The sequence below is a fragment of the Petaurus breviceps genome, unplaced genomic scaffold (assembly GCF_028583685.1).
Source record: "Petaurus breviceps papuanus isolate PSGF00001 unplaced genomic scaffold, PetGlider_PUasm1.0 176, whole genome shotgun sequence".
Classification (NCBI taxonomy): Eukaryota; Metazoa; Chordata; class Mammalia; order Diprotodontia; family Petauridae; genus Petaurus; species Petaurus breviceps.
In genome coordinates this window covers 32,043,991-32,058,464 of record NW_027185771.1, presented here as the reverse complement: position 1 = coordinate 32,058,464, position 14,474 = coordinate 32,043,991, and positions in this window count along the sequence as shown.

The following is a 14,474-nucleotide window of genomic DNA, read 5'->3' as shown; positions in this document are numbered from 1 at the left end:
CCAGAGATTTAGGTAAACTTCACCTAAGTCCTATAATTGTGAAATGGAAAAATGGGGAATTTTGTGTGTGTGTGTGTGTTTTTTAGCCTTTTTGGAGGGCAATTGGGGTTAAGTAACTTGCCCAAGGTTACACGGCTAGTTTGTGTGTGTGTGTGTGTGTGTGTGTGTGTGTGTGTGTGTGTGTGAAGTGTCTGAGGCCGGAATCAAATTCAGGTCCTCCTGACTCTGGGCCAGCACTTTACTTACTGCGCCACCTAGCCACCCAAATTTTGGTTTTCTTAATGGTCTCAGGGCTTCTCCACAATTAAAATGTGAAACATTTCCAATCTGGTGTATCAGCTAGGGCAGTCCACACTTTAGAAACAACAGCAATAAATTACTGTAATTTGACTTGTACACTCCAGGGTAACAAACCAAAGACCACATTCCACACCTGCTGTCACTAGTTTAATCACCTTCTACTGCTGTTTTCACTCTATAATGAACTTGGCATATTCCAGTGCTTCATATTTGTGCCATGACCTACCTGACCTGACCAGGGAATTACAATATATCTGGACATCATATTGACTTATTTTATTGACCCAGCACTACACATTCTGCTGACTGAAGTTAGTTCATGTCTGAGTAATGCATTTCTGAAGGATAAAAATAAATTTCTGTTTGGTCAGAATGAACTCAAATCTAAAGGTCATATCTTAGAGAATTAACGGGTTAGGATAAGAATTTAGAAGATGGATGCAGCTGAAATATTGAACAACAGGAAGAACCTGGAACAATCCAAAGTGTGTACGTTAAGATGGTTTTGTGATTGTGCTGTTTCAGTTTCAGTCTGACTAAATCATTCTGATTTACCAGCCCAGTCATCACTTGGGCTCCTGAATAATCGACCATTACTAATGATTCCTGATAGACCAGCAATTGAATCCTATCCCTATGTTAGACCTGAGGAATTTACCCTATCTTCAACCTCTCCAACTTGTAGTTTGTGCACTTCATCAGAATTCCCAAATCACGTATGCTTTACCTTCAGTCTAAAGTGAATGAAGAGAGAATTTGAGATCCTAGATTATAAAAAAGATCTAAAGTAGCAACAAGATCCCCAGTCAGTCACCAAAATCTGGGCACACTATGAGGTCTTCATTATGGACAAGTTATACTTTATAATTGCCTAATTTTGATGGTATCTCCATAAGATACTTAAGGTTCAAGTACTATTAATCACAGGCTAGGGAGAGTTGAGTGTGTGAATCAAGAAACAATGTAATTATTGCTATTTTACATCTACAAAAGGACTAAATGTTTTACCTGTCCATGGCTGAACTTTATAAGAATAATGTGTTATCTCCCACTGCCTTTTGTATGACCTTGGAAAGGTAACTCTGGTCTTCAGTATGGATACCTACCTATAAAGTGAGTTAAACAGAATGTTCTACTGAAATTCTGTGACTTCTAGAAACTTCTGTGAAGGACCAACACTTTAAGGGATAATTTTAGGAAGCTCCAGAGCATTTAAAACCTGAAGAGTCCTGAATAAAGAATAGTTTTCTTGTCAACCAGCATTTGAATACCATCATATACATCCTAGTCCTTGAAAATTAGATTCCTAGCTTTTGTAGCTCCTGTCTCTCTAACTTGCATATCCCACCAGAATTCCCCAAGATGATAGAACCATTCCCACATCCATTCTAAACAAAGGAGGAAATAGAATACAAGATTCAGGAGTTCCTAAATTGTAAGAAAAATCTAACATTGTTAGTGCTGGATAGAGTGGAAGGGCTTCAGTTCAGACTACTGATCATGGGAGTAAGTGGAAGATACTCATGACCCTTAATAATTTCCCAGACTCTGTATCAACAGTGCCTTGAAAAATTCCACTTGTTTCTGAATTGTGGAGGGAAGAGATAAGGTGGTAAAAATAACCCACCCAGTGGTACTGCTGATCAAAATAGGCTGATCTATCAGTTATCTCCTGAGCCTTTCTGAGCATGCCCATATAACTTGATCCTTCCCTTTCCCATGTGTAGAGCTTCTCAAGCAGCTTACTCCTGTTTAGGGCCATGGCTTTGCTCTCCTAAGCAACTCGGTCCTCATCCCTTGTGGGAGCCATGACTTTCTCTTCAAACCAATTGCCCACAGGGAAAAGAACATTTTTGACTAGTTATGAACAGTGGGATTAGAAAGAAAACAAAATAAAATGAAATTTATAGGTTTTGTATTTTCTTGCCAGGTTCAATACTAGTCTCTTCAGTCTAGTACTTTCAGTCTTCCCCTAGGTAGAGCTGTCTCCACGTCTGGACCATTTAAACAATAATAACAAACTCTCCATTTTATCTAAATATATGATCACTCAAACATGATGTATAGCTTAGAATTTCTGCAGGGCAATTTTTTTTTTTGAAAATAGACAAAACCTAAATTGAAGTAATGTAAATAGCTTGCATTGTATATCTGGATCTAGTAAGGGGACAAGTAAGACATTGTATATCTGAATCTAGTAAGGGGACTAGAAGATAGAATAGGTTACAGAATCAGTCCTGAACCTCCAGCAGGCTCTCACCACTGTCTCCATTCTCATTGGTGGCCAGTTGCAGCCCAGCATTATCTCAGCACTCTGACAGGCCCTCATGGCTTGTCTTTCACGTTATGTGGACCACTCTGCTTTCCATGGCTTCCTTTTTCATGTTGCTTGCCTTTCTTTATTACTCTTACTGACTCTTAATTTGCCTATTCACAAGGCTCTTTCCAAGGTCAATGTCAGCAACACTTTAGATGATCTGCCCTTAAGTAATTTTGGGCCCCCTGATATTCTAGGGAACTTTCTGGAAAAACTGCTCACAGCCATGCATACTATTGACATAGTACAGTGCAAAAAACTTAACCTGCTTCAGGAACTGTATGTCCAAATTATTAGTAGGACGTATACTTATCACTAAATATATGCATATTCACAGAACGCAAGAAAATAAACATGACAAAACAATGCAGACAAGTAATATAACATCAATAGAGCTATAAAATTGCTTGAACATTTGTAGTGCACAATAGCAACATGATATTTGGTATGATATATATATATATATGTATATATATATATATGAATTTAGCCATAAATGGGGAAGAAATATAGGATGACAGGTAATGGGGGTGGCTGGATTAGTGAGGCTTTTAGAGGATGAGGGAGACATAAGTATATTTGTAGACAGTAGGAAAGCAGCCAGTAGATAGGGAGCTATTGAAGATTAGTAAGAAGATAGGGATGATAACGTCCATCATTTTTCTCCACTTAGTCATCAGAGTCCAATTCACTTTCCTTTGGTTTGGCGATTTATTTTTTATAGGGCTCCCACCATTCTTTGACCATTTCATAAAAAGGAGAGGGAAGGGAATCATCATTTATATAGCACCTGCTATGTATCTCACACTAGGCTAAGCACTTTACAAATGTCTCATTTGATCTTCAAAAGATTCTTCGAGGTGGATGCTGTTGTTATCCCCATTTTACCACTGAGGAAACTGGCAAATACAGATCACACAGCTAGTAAGAGTCTGAGACTAGATTTGAACTCAGGTCTTCCTGACTGCAGGCCCAGTGCCCTATGCACTTTAACATCAGCTACCAAAAAAGGCAAGTTGTCCACTCTCTTCATAATTAGGCATATAATAGTTTTCCAGCAATCTGAAAACTTATGGGTCCTGGGCATACTAAGATTTCTCTGCAAAACTTTTTTTTTTTCCCTGTCGAGGGCCTGTTGTTCAGCAGAATGGGTGGATGAGAACACTTTGTTCCAACAGTCATGAAGGTGACTGAAGCAGAAGCTGTGGAATGCTTAGAACCTGGTTAGATATTCACCCTGCAACGTTATTGGTCCTCTTCAGAAACAAAGGACAAACAACAAAAAAGTTCCCTCAGCCTTTTTTGTATAGAAGTCTCCTTGTGCACTTTGATTATGCAAAATAATTCTCACCAATCTTTTGTTCCCTCTGGCCCCCCCCCCCATGCATTTTTCTTCCCTTTTGTTTCCATTCTTTTCTTAAGTTCATCAAGACATGACACAACCAATTCTAATTAGGCGTATATGAGGCCAATTCTAATTAGGGTCTCTTCTAATTAGACTCCATCCATGACCCTTGATAATGTTAGGGTTTAGATCAGCCAAATGGATCATTTCATATTTGAATGTAAGCAGTTTATCTTTGTTTAGTCCTTTATCATTGTTAACTTACATTTGTAGTATGCTTCTGCACCCAGCCCTTTGAAAGGCTCTGTGAATGGCAGAACTGTGGGCTCCCCTTTGGTCTGTGATTCCTGTCTTGGTTATTCCTCTGCAGGTTGATCTAAGTGGTGGACATGAAACCTTGCTGTGCTGGGGATCTGAGCCATTCTTCTGCTGCTCCTGGCTCCGGAACTTCCTCCTTTCTCCATACACAGCCTAAGGATTCAAAGGGCAGCAGACAAAGAAAGCATATTGCTAGCAAAAACCTTACAAGTTTACATTATCTTGCAATCACAGTGGATATTTATAATTTTAAGTATAAATGTTTTTATTATTTATCATTATATAATGCTGTGCAAGTGTGGTGGAGACATTTTCAAGTCATGAGCCTGGGAAGTAGAGATTGTTATGGCCATGGATACTGGGAAACTGAACGCTAAGAAAGAATAACAAAAATCCACCTTACATACACTAAAATCCACCTTATGTACGACTCCTAGTTGGTTTCCCTGCCTGAAGTTTTTGTCCTACTCCAATACATTTTCCACATAACCATCAAAATGAGGGCACACCAAGCTGGCCCCTGATCTCAGGTGGCAAGGAAAAGCCAGAATAAATCACCTCCCATATTCCCTAGGTTTTTTGACTGGCCAAAGGGTTCAACAAGGCCAGATCCTGCTTGTAAGTGGTAGGGAAGGACCAGGACAAAACAATCCCCAGACCCAGAGGGCTATACTACCACCAGGCTTGTCCCAGTTCACAGGTGCAGGACAGGTTAGGGAGTTGGGGGGTGGGTGGTGCCAGCAAAAAAAGACCTTTGAGACTGATGCAAAATGAGATAAGCAGAATCAGGCAAACATTGTACATAGTGTCAGCAACATTGTTCGATGATCAACTATGATCGACTTAGCTCTTCTCAGTGACACAATGATCCAAGACAAGCACAAAGGATTCACAATGGAAAATGCTATCCACATCTCAATAAAATATTGATGGACTCTGAATGCAGATCGAAGCATACTTTTTTTCACTTACTTTACTCTTTTTGTGTTTTTGTCCCTTTTGATCTGTTTCTTCTTTCACAACTGTGAATAATATGGGAATGTTTTATATAATTGAACATATATAATCCATATCAAATTGCCTCCCATTTTAGGACAGGGTAGAGGAGAAAGGGAGGGAGAAAAGTTTAGAACTAAAAATATTGTAAAAATAAGTGATAAAAATTGTCTTCACATATAATTTGGAAAAAAATACTATTAAGAATAATAACAAAAACAAACAATCCCTCTGTCCCCAAAGACCTTTGACCTTCTAATCACCGGCTGTCATTAGCAGACCTCACTATTACTCTGCCTAGCTTCATTCTGCAATGGCCATCATACTCTAATGCCATTCTACTCTCACCATCCCTGTGATATTGGATCTCCTCTAAAGAACAAAGCCCTCTCCACAACCTCAACTGCTTGCTCCCTCATCCTTCCCCAGTGTCCCATTCCAGATCCTCTCAGACCCTTCCTCTGCCCAATATTCACTTCCTTTGCTATTACTCATGTGCTGCCAAACAGAACTGGAGAGTTACCTTCTTTCTATTCTGTATCAATCTTTTATGTTCTGATTCATATATATATATATGGCTCCCCCTCTCATTAGAATGTCAGTTTTTGAGGGCAGGGACACTTTTTGTTTTTTCTTTGCATCCCCAGAGCTTAGTAATAGTAAGCACATAATTAAATGCTTGTTGATTGATTCTTAGCAGCATGTCTGACTATGACTGTCCCCTACAGTAGTTCCCTGTTGTCTTTAGGAGAAAAAACCCATAAACTCCTATTTGGCATTTAGAACCCTTCCCAACCTGGCCCCAACAAACCTATCTAGTCCTATTATACATTACTCCCTCTTAGGAATTGAGACCAAGTGGCACACAAAATAGAGAGTTGGGCCTGGAGTCATGAAAATCCAAGTTCGAATCCAGTTTTAGACACTTCCTGTATGGGTGACCCTAGTCATTTAACTTCTGTCTGTGTCAGCTTCCTCAACTGTAAAATGGTGATAATAATAACACATACACTATGCTAAGCCCTGGGGATACAACTAATAAAAAGAAAGACAGCCCCAGTCCCCCAGAAGCTTACAATCTTTTAAATGGGGGTAGAGAGAAAACATGAAAAAGGAGGTGGGAAAGGTGGGAAAGGAGGGAAAGAAGGCCACCTGGGGGCAGCTGGAGAAGGGACATCTTGTCCCATGGAATTGAAACAGGGCAGCAAATGCAGAATGGAGTGAGCTGAGAGTTCAGTTTCTGCTCTCTATAAAGGAAGGCATTTTTTTCTTGAGAGGGGAGGGCAGGGCAATTGGGGTTAAGTGACTTGCCCAAGGTCACATGGCTAGTAAGTATGTCAAGTGTCTGAGGCCAGATTTGAACTCAGGTCCTCCTCACTCCAGGGCCAGTGCTCTATTCACTGCACCACCTAGCCACCCCAAAGCGAAGGTATTTTGAGGAGTTTGGTACTCATCCTCCATCCCTCCAACTAGAGGGGAAAGGAGGCTAAGGGAGGTGGTGGCAATCAAACCTTGAATTTGCAGCATGGTGATGAGTTTAGAAGTCATGAGCTTACTCTGGGAGGGGCATTTTGTTTGTGGAATTAAAGCCTGGCAGGGTAGCAGACATAGAGAGGACTGAGAATAAATAATAAGAATTAACAAATGCCTATTCCCCTTCCCTTCCCCATTCCTACTGTTTCTTTCCCATGTCACTCTATTTCCCATCTCTATGCTTTTGTATTTGCTATGCCCCAGGCAAAAAAAGCACTCCCCCCCCCCCCCCCCCCCCATTTCTGCCCCTTAGAATCCCTAACTTCTTTCAAGATCCAGCTCATGGGTTATCTACATGATTCTTTCCTAATCCTCCCAGTTGCTGGTGCTGCCCAACAAAAACCACCTTTTTATACATCTAAAAGGATCCAGAGAAAGGATAAATAAGATCCCATGGTCTAAAATTCTACACAGGAAGTCAGTGCAGGAAGAATGGGATGCTCTGAAGAATGAAATTCTAAATTAACAAGAAGTAATTCTAATATAGGGGTAAAAAGAAACTGTCTAAAGAGACTGATGTGGATACCCAGGGGGCTTACTGAATAACTTAGATTTTCCAAAGGCAGTGGTAGAAGATGGAAGCAGGGGTGGGTAACAAAGAATGAACACCAAAGTGCAACATGGTCCTATAAGAATAAGAATGGTCACAGAAGTACTATTAATCAAGCAAGAAACCTTTATTCATGCTTTTAATGCAGCAATAAATTAAGTAATTTATCAAATCAATAGTGAAATAAATTTATTATTAAAGCATAAATTTATTTTAAAAATTTTAATAAATTAAAGCATTCAAACATTTATTAATGTCAGTCACCGACTATGTGATATTCTGCTAGGAGTTGGGGATATAAATATAAAAACATGAAACAATCGCTACCCTCAAGGAGCTTATATTCAATTGGAATCTATTAGAATACTCAGTATTTATAATCTATTGGAATATTCAGGATAAGTTAGAACTTTGAGGTAATTGAGTGGGAATAAAAATGGGGTATGGATTTTTAAAAAAGCCATAGTAGGAGAAAAGGGAAGGTTCAAAGAGATATGACTGCTTTTTTTTTTTTTTTTAAAGCAATTGGGGTTAAGTAACTTGCTCAAGATTACATGGCCAGTTATTTCTGGGTGTGGTGCTAAGTATCTGAGCCCGGATTCGATTCCAGGTCATCCCGACTCTGGGGCCAGTGCTCTTACTCACTGTGCCACCTGGCTGCCCCTAAGCAATTGGGGTTAAGTAACTTGCTCAAGGTTACATGGCCAGGTGTTTCTGGGTGGGTGCTAAGTGTCTGAGCCTGGATTCGATCCCAGGTCATCCCGACTCTGGGGCCAGTGCTCTTACTCGCTGTGCTACCTGGCTGCCCCAATGACTGCTTCTTAAGGTATACAGCACTATGATAATTGAAGGAGAGGGCAGAGCTGCTCACTTTACTGTGCTTCTGTTTTCTCTGCCAAGGAGAATGATCTTTGGATTGGGAAAGAAAAAAGGGAAAGGCTAATGGGAAGCTGATCCTCAGGATGTGCAGAGATTGTAAGAGAACACCTAACTGCTCTTAATGATTGAGTCACCAGGCCAAGATGAATCAAATCTTAAGCTAATGAAAGAACTGAAAGATGTTAATGTTGATCCATTGTAAAATCAAGTCAAGTCAAAAAGCCTTTATTAAACACCTACTAATTTCCAGGAACTATGAATACACTTATAGGAGAAAGTCAGTATCTGTTAAAAAATTTGAGAGAAGGGGCGGCCAGGCAGCACAGTGAGTAAGAGTACTGGCCCCAAAGTTGGGATTAACTTAACTCTGCCTCAGTTTCCTCATCTGTCAAATGGGAATAATAGCAGTACTTACCTCCCAGGTTTGTTGTGAAGATCAAATGAGATAATATTTGTTAAGCGCTTGGCCCACAGTAACCCCTGTATAAATGTTAGATAACATTATTATTAATTTTACTTATATCTAATTTTATAAATATAGTTTAGCAAAGCATTTGACCAAAATTGCTCGTCTATTGTATAAAAGGCAAATGTAGACTGGATGGATTTGGGTGAAGCACTATTGATGCAGCTCTTTTAAAGCCTTACTTAGGCTTGAAGTGGTTTCACTATTCCAGTCCTGAGGAAGTTACCTCCATGTAGTTGGAGGAACAGCAGGTGCCATATATTTCTTTATTCTTCAAGAGAAACTATCACAGTAAACCAGATACCAAAACCCAGCACCATGTGTGGTTATCCCAGCACCAAGTTTTCAACACCTGAAGCTACCTCCTTTACAATACGTTCTTATGGTTGTTAGCAGTTAGTGGTGCTTGAGTCCTGGAGTCTGGACCTAGATAGTCTAAAAACTTTTGATCTCCAGAAGATTGGGAGGCAGTTTGGTGGATTAATTTTGGAAGATACTTTGGATATTTTAATAATCTTATCTTGCATTTCTATTTTAAGTCAGTTGTTCCTTTCACACCTACAAAGAGATATCATGTCACTGATGTTAAAACGTCTTTTTTTTTTTTTTAGGGAAGTGGATTCAGCAGGGATGAAGGTTCATGAGCATTAGCTTGAGGAGATAGGATCCCAGATCCAGGTTTTAAGAACCTTAAAATTGCTGGGGGATACTGCATCAGGATTCTGATGGGGATAGATGCCTGGCAGGGAGTGAAACAGAGCATTACTTAGAGTCTAAAAATAATTCTAGTATCTTCATGGGGCAGCATGGTTTCCTGATGCAATAGCATGGGAGCATGCATCTCCATTCTGGCCCTGCGAGACTTGGCTTTGGGCTATCTAGGGGTAATTTGATGGGCAGGATGGCTGCTGTTCCAAGTTCACAATTAGACTCTCAATCACCAGAAGTTATACTTTTCCCTGTTGAGTCAATTTAATTTAAGTGCCAAGAACAATCCCACGCGATTAATTTTTGTTGCAAGAGAGGATAGTTTAAGTTAGAGGAAATGGAACTTCCCTGGAGACTAATTAACGGTGTTGCTGACTCTGATAATGACACAGAAACTTTCTTGGCACACAGTGTTCCAAACTGAGTCTTTACTATTCCCCTAAGGGAGTCTCTGCTGAGCCTGGCTTCTCTGCTGGACCTCAAGAGATAGTCTGTGTTGTAGTATAACTTTTAATTTCTTCATCATTAACTCTTTTCTGAATGGATGAACTGGGTATTTGGTGGTTAGGACGTTCTGGATTTTGCCCATGTGAGGTCAACTGTAAATATAAAGACCAGAATTTTGGAGACATTTAGACGTGGTGGAAATATTGCTGGAGTCAGGTTCTTTGGTTCCAGTCTTGCTTCAGTTGCTGCATTTATGTGTTACTTTGGGCAAATCACTTTTTTTGGACCTCAGTTTTCCTCATTTGCCAAATGAAATGTTTAGACTAGATATTTTCAAAGGTCCTCTAATTGGTAAAAAAACAAATTCTATGATAAATGAAATCTCTGATTCAAAATGATCTGTGTTTAATATAGCCTGGATTGCTTGGGAACTGGCATGAAATCGTTTGTAATATAAACTTGATATTTTGTTTGAAATGTAATGTCCATCCAGCATCCAACAGCTACCTGGAATAGGCAGGTTCACATTAGTACACTGGATCTCCATGCCCTAGTTCTTTTTCTTTCAATTTCAACCAACACAGTAAAAAATCCTTTCATCAGGGGTCATACTTTCAATTGTTTAGATGCAGTCCATGTGAAGGGATGCTCTGGTAAAAGTTTAAAACTGCTTTCCTCACCTCCCGGGGAAAAATATACATGGCACATTTTAAAGCTTAAGCATTAGTATTTTTTCCACCCCTTTCTTAAGTCAGCATCAACAAGAAAAGAAATCCTGATTTGTAGCATTCATTGATTTCCAAGGTAATCAGCTCTTATGAGTGGGGTTGAGATGGCTCCAACATGCCCCTGCCCATATGTGAAGCAACCACTACTCCATGCCACCCTTCATATAGAGATGTCTATGGGATATAGTTATTGTTGGGTTCCTATTCTGGGTTGTGTGCTATTGGGTACTTCCAGAATTTGTGATCCTGAGCAATGACTCAGCTAGAGGAGGAGGTAGAGCCTGTTCTAGTAGGTGCCAAAAAACCTAGAGGCTCATGTAAAAATGTTCAAATTGTCGGGATGACCTGGGATCGAATCTGGGCTCAGACACTTAGCACCACACCCAGAAATAACTGGCCGTGTAACCTTGAGCAAGTTACTTAACCCCAATTGCTTAAAAAAATGTTCAAATTGTAATTATATTCTTACAAGTGACAAAATGGATCCAAGCAGGACCCCTTCTTGGTCTGCCACTTTGTAGCTGCTTTTCTATTTCTTGACTATTCATGGATATCAGTTTTAGCCTATTTGTACCTGGATACAAATTTGTGGGGTAGGAAAAAAGAGGGAACTCTCTGTGTCCTAGAAACATACCATCCTTGAGAATTCCCTTTGATCATTGTAAGAGGGAAAGATTGAGATAGAATTTGAAGCCTGAAGCCGTGTATGGGGGTGTATGGAGACTCTGATGCCAAGTTAAACCATAGGGTGGAGCAGTGGACAAACTTGGAGAGAGAAAAGTTAGAATCAATCATCTTAAAATTTGATAGAACTCAGAAACTATCTCATCCAACCTGGCCCTAAACCAGAATCTCCTCTTACAGTGAAAAGAGCTCTGGATTTGGAATCCTACAGGACATTGGTTCAAATTCTGGCTCTACCACTTATATCATATTTAGCCTTGGTATGAGGCTTAACTTAACCTTCTCAGTCTTAGTTTTTTTTTTTTTTTTGAGGGGGGAGGACAGGGAAATTGGAGGTTAAGTGACTTGCCCAAGGTCACACGGCTAGTAAGTGTTAAGTGTCTGAGGCAAGATTTGAACTCAGGTCCTCCTGACTCCAGGGCTGATGCTCTATTCACTGCACCACCTAGCTGCCCCCTTAGGTTTTTTTTTTTTAACTTATAAAATAAAGGCACTGGACTATAACTGTAAGGTCCATTTGAATAATAACAATAACAACAGCTAGAATTTATATAGCACCAATTATATGTTAGGCACTGTGCTAAGGGATTCATAAAATATCATTTCATTTTATCCTTACAACAAATCTGGGAGGTAGGTGCTATTATTATCCCCATTTTATAGTTGAGGAAACGGAGGTAAAAGGGGATTAAGTTACTTGTTCAAAGTCACACAGCTAGTAAATGTCTGAGATCAGATTTGAAATCAGGTCTAATGTTATATAAGTATTAAATGTTTGCTTTATATTTTCAGTCAATGTTTTGCTCAAGATAAATTATTAGTGGCTAATTTATTATTCAGAATACTCTGTGTGTCACACATGCATGTGCTCACACACACACGCACATACACACACAGGAAAGCATGCCAGAGCATGAGTGTGGGAGACTAATGAGTTATCTTGTGTATGAGAATGCTTACCTATAAGGATTATCTCTAGGACCTGGAGAAGTAGAGAAATAGCCCTGAGGCTGCACTTCCCCTGCCCCCTCTCTATCCCCCATGCCCTCCTGCCCCAGGAATCACCCTCACCTACCAAAATGGATGCAGGTAGGGTTAGTGAACCAGCCTCAGCCTGGGAAGAGTGAGATCTGGAGAAAATCTGGATTGTTACCATGTCTGAGCTATCGTAATGATAGCTTTTTGTGGGGTTGCCATGTCATAATGTTAATCAATATTGACCTTGTAGTCCTTATAATCCTAAGTCTTATCTCTGGAAAAATATAAAGGAAAAGATGGAATATACCATTATCACAGAGAGAAAGACAGTGCAGCCAAGCTGTGAGGTCAGGAGGGAAGGCAACAACTATGAGGACTTATCTCTCTGAATTATGCCACCTTTATATCCTTTTATATGCTTCTAAGAAGTATATAAAAGGATAGGGTAACAATATTGCTGCTAGTTTGAGACTAGCCTTTTATAATATTGGAAGTGGGAGAGACAAAGCAATACCTAGAAGGATCTTGCCCATGGAAGCAATGCTACAGGGGTCAAGTGTACTGTAGCATCTTGTTTCCCGGTCTTTTCATTTGTTTCTCTTGTACTGCACGTGCTACTAGAATATAAGGTGGTTAACAGTTGCATAGCTAACAATTTCCTCTCTTCTAGGTCGTGTCTGAGGCATGTGCTAAAAATAATAGCAGTTTTAGTACTTTGATATCATTTTTAAAATTTACATAATTGTTCCTTTGACTGTTTTTTCTAAAAAGCTGAATTAAAGCACTCAATATATTTATTATCCAAAGTCATTCCACCTTTAGAATTTGTTCCATGCTGTCCATTGATTCTTAGCTTAGGATCCTAAAAGAATTCTTAGTTCTCAGATCTTTTGTTTTATATATATATATATGTATGCCTATGTATGTATATGTGTGTGTACAAAATTTATTTATTGAATGACAATTAAAAAATCATTACTCATTTTTCTGTTCAGGGATGTACAGAAGAGGTAGGAGAGACAGGCATAGCAAGCCTGCCCTGGGTGAGCTGGAGCTGCTGCTGCTGCAATGCTTCACGTGGGAGGTATGGGTCAGGCTTAGGAGCAGCAACAGAATTAGACTCTGCTTCCCTCACATTGGAGTTGGTGAGAGGGTGTAATCAAGGCATTCTCTCAACTTTGGGTAGAAATAAGAGTGAAAATGTTTCCTAATAACAGTAGTAATAACTTCATGGCTAATGATCGTCCCATACATGCATTTACAATTATATTTACTTATAACTGCACTGAGACTTTTGAGAAACCCTGTATTAACATCAGATATTCATAGTGGTGATTGACATGTTGTAGCGGCAACCACATTGGTATACCCAGGATGGCTGCTAGCACAGGTTCTTAGATCTGCTTTACTAGAAAAGATAGCTGTTCAAGGGGCCAACAATCTTTTTAAATTACATTCACTAGTTCAGGGGAAAAGTCAGCACTCTGAACTTCAGAGAAAATACAAGCAGAGCAATAAAGACCAACAGACAGGGCTTTGACTGCATGAGTCAAAGCAATATTGCTATATACTTTACATACATCCCTGAATTGAGAGAGCCTTTACATCTGAGCAGCTGGGGAGCTCTGAACATATGGCCACTCAGAATCTCGACCAGGGAATCACAAGATCCTTCTCATAAGCGAGCCCCCAAAACAAAATACCAACTCAGAGTATATATACACTTCTCAGAGCCAGAGGGCATCACAACCCTCATGACTCAGTACCTAATTAGAAATTAGCAAAAGATGTGAAAGCCTTCCTGCAAGCAAGCCTTCCCTAAGCAAGTTTCCTTAATAGGCTCCATGTGAGGCCTATTAATGGGCAGGGAAGATCTTATATCTCATTAACATCACACATAGTCACTGTCTAAAGGATCTTACAAATGACAGAGTCAGGACATATTCGTAAGAAAAGTTTAGCAATAATGAAATATTTAAATAAATATTCAAGACACAGTAGGAAAGATTTTTCAAGCTTGTACATAAAGAATTGCTGATATAAGAGATAAACACTAAGTGATTTAGGAGTTCAGAGGAAGGTTAATTGATGTCCCTGTGGGATGGTCAGGGAAGACTTTAGGAAGCTGGTGTCTTATGCAGGGTATAGTATATTATGTTTGTTCAATAAATGTGAATTGAATGAATGAATTAATGAATGCAGAGAAGATTTTGAAGGAGAGAGAA